This window comes from Limulus polyphemus, unplaced genomic scaffold (assembly GCF_000517525.1).
Source record: "Limulus polyphemus unplaced genomic scaffold, Limulus_polyphemus-2.1.2 Scaffold5110, whole genome shotgun sequence".
NCBI classification, from domain to species: Eukaryota; Metazoa; Arthropoda; class Merostomata; order Xiphosura; family Limulidae; genus Limulus; species Limulus polyphemus.
Genome location: NW_013670720.1, coordinates 46,226 through 49,971, shown reverse-complemented (window position 1 = coordinate 49,971; position 3,746 = coordinate 46,226).

Genomic DNA, 3,746 nt, shown 5'->3' with positions numbered 1-3,746 from the left:
ACGTAACAATATTCTCACGAGAGCACGCACCAGTCCCTGAAACTGGCATGTTCTGGTGGTTAGGGCGCTACACATTCAATCTGCAGGTTCTAATCCCCGTCACGGAACTTGCTCGCCCTTTCAGCCGTGGGGGCATTATAAAGTAATGGTCAATCCTACTATTCGTTGGTAAACTAGTAACTCAAGAGTAGGCGGTGATGTTTAGCTGCTTTACTTCTAGTCTTTCACTGCTAAATTAGGGACGACCAGCGCAGATAGCCTTCATGTAGCTTTATGCCAAATTTAAAACAAACCAAACCAAAAAAATTGGGTTTAGGGATCGGAAGTTTGTACTTGTACTTGGAAGGAGGAGGGGCTTTCGGGTATAATAATAATATAATATAATAATATATTATAATATTATAATAATATTATAATATATATTATATTATAAATTATTCATTTGTTCCATCTAATCGAATAATTGTACGAATGACGCGTGAGGATTATGGGTAACGATCATCGTGTGACACTTTACGGCGCGTGGTAACTACCGGCGGGAAAGCTTACTTAATCGCCTTCAATCTGGTCGTCTGCCAGTTAGTACGAACAGAGGTTGCTAGTCGGCGTTCTTGTTAGGCGCAGCGCCGTTGTTGGCAGATAAATAGTAGGCGGTACCTATGGTTGAGGCTCCTGCTAAAGAAGGACCCGGCGGTTTGTTGAGTTTTTAGAGTAATGACGGGGTAAATAAAAATAACGTTTCATCATTTATTTTGTTCGCGATATTCTTGTGAGTGTTTTCATGAAAGCGCATGTTTGATTTTATGATGTTAAAAAAACACATACCAATGTTTTTTCTGGTTCTTTGGTTTCAGTTCTAGTAGTGTTACATAATCAGGGTCGTTTATTGTTACCAATAAGACGCTAAAGGGAAGTGTAGCTCAAATAAAGAATCATGGTAAAACATATACTATAGATTAGTGGTTTGTTTAATTTGGATAATGAAGGCAAAGTTTCACACTGTATTTTTTTTACTGTAAGCTGAATGTGTATTTTCAGCAGAAACAAAAAGTTTAAACTTTCCCGATCGGATTAATCACATATAGTATGTGCATATATTACCTTAATGTTCATTTTAATTGTAGTAATTTTCATTTTTCGTGTAATGTTTTTGTCCCTGTAATCTGTTAGAATAACTAGAGAATTAATATGTTGACAAGTACCCTACGGTCAGAAGCCCACAAATTGTTTGAGCGCCCCCTATGTTTCTTTTATATATAAGATGGTTATATATCATTGGCCCCAAACAATGTATAAAACCACAAGGGAGCGCTTCAAAATGAGTAATAAGTTCTTTACCTGTTCCTTTTAAGTAACGAACACTGAAACGGGACTATTGGGGGGAAGGTTTCATACAAACAAACAAACCCAGTAAAAATATCTTTATATTCATAACACGTATTCAAAATGCTGCTGTCGTTTCTCTAGTATTATTTATTAACACCTGAATAACATATTACAGAATGCTGCCGTCGTCTCTCTAGTATTATTTATTAACACCTTAATAACATATTACAGAATGCTGCTGTCGTTTCTCTAGTATTATTTATTAACACCTGAATAACATATTACAGAATGCTGCCGTCGTTTCTCGGGTATTATTTATTAACACCTGAATAACATATTACAGAATGCTGTCGTCCTTTATCTAGTGTTATGTATTAACACCTGAATAACATATTACAGAATGCTGCTGTCGTTTCTGTAGTATTATTTATTAACACCTGAATAACGTATTACAGAATGCTGCCGTTGTTTCTCTAGTATTATGTATTAACACCTGAATAACATATTACAGAATGCTGCCGTCGTTTCTCTAGTATTATTTATTAACACCTGAATAACGTATTACAGAATGCTGCCGTCGTTTCTATAGTGTTATTTATTAACACCTGAATAACATATTACAGAATGCTGCCGTCGTTTATCTGAGGGTTTCGAGTTGGAATACCGTCATCGAACATGCTCACCCTTTCAGCCGTGGGGGTCGTTATAATGTGACGATTAATCTAATTGTTATTGATAAAATATTAGTCCAAGAGTTGGCGGTGGGTGATGCTGACCTATTTCCAAACAAGGAACGGCTAGCGCAGATGTCTAACGAGAAATTCAGAAACAAAGAAACTTAATCGTTTTCTTACGAATTTTTCGACTGTAACATCTCCTCGAGATTTTACGTGTTATTATTTTTCTCAAGGTTTTCAAAGATTAATTTGCATAATGGACTTGTTTTGCTTCAAAAATCCCATTTTCTAACGTCGTATAAGAACGTTGATTTGTTCATCTGATGTAACTGTCCAGAATATGCGATGTCAGGGAATTAATCAGAAGACTCGTAGAGACTACCAAAACACGTCACTGAGCAGAGGACTGAGTGACACTTATTTTTCTATGTCACACTGTTTAGACTATAGATGGCGCTAGGGACTTTCTGTTTCTCCGGATTTGCCTCGTAATCATATACAATCGTTACGTTAACTTCAGTAACCTTTGACAATTAAGCAATATATCAAGCTGGTGAAAAGTATGCAACTCATCTGAAGAAACAAACGAACAAAAGCTTAAGTTCAATTAATACAACAAACCTGATGTTATATTTAAAAACGAGCCAATTTCGCGAAGGGTGTAATCATCCCGGACTGGACTGTAATTGTTCCTCAAAAGCCAAACTGGGGTCTTTGTAGACCGCCAACCACATTTTATACAATGATGATTACAGGCTACGGAATGCTATTATCTTTATTAATGTAACAGTAATAATTATCGAAATCCAAAGCTAATAATCTACTGACACACCGAACGAGACAGAAGACAGGACTCGTTACCACGACTTATCTCTTTCATTCTGAGCACAATAATTACATTAGCGTTTCGTCAAACGAAACCATTCTTCAGTTACAGCGTTTCGTCACCACCAGTAGAGATGGATGAGATTTCTAATATTAGCATTCTGTAGAGTCGTGATATCGTGTTGGTATAACAAACCGCTCCCGTGCTGTATTTAGTCATTCCACGTGAGGGTGAGTACTTCTGAACGTGGAGGACTGTGAATCCGAGAATTCGAGATTCGCGTCCCGTTGCTTTAAATTTGCACTCCAAACTTTGGAGTCAAATTACACTTTTCGATTAGAGTAGCCCAAGAGTTGACGGCAGGTGCTGTGAACTAACGGCTTGTGAGATCAAAATTATCGCAGATAGCCTTTGGTAGCATTGCGAATATCCGAAACAAAGTGAATAAAGATACATCACGTGACTTGTACCAAAAGTTACCTATCTACCTACCAACTGTTTCAAGAGAGGACCACAACACTGTAAGAACATACCTACTAACTGTTTCATGATAGGACCACAACACTGTAAGAACATACCTACTAACTGTTCCATGATAGGACCACAACACTGTAAGAACAAACCTACTAACTGTTCCATGATAGGACCACAACATTGTAAGAACAAACCTACCAACTGTTTCATGATAGGACCACAACACTGTAAGAACATACCTACTAACTGTTCCATGATAGGACCACAACACTGTAAGTAACTGTTTCATGATAGGACCACAACACTGTAAGAACATACCTACTAACTGTTCCATGATAGGACCACAACACTGTTAGAACATACCTACTAACTGTTTCATGATAGGACCACAACACTGTAAGAACATACCTACTAACTGTTCCATGATAGGACCACAACACTGT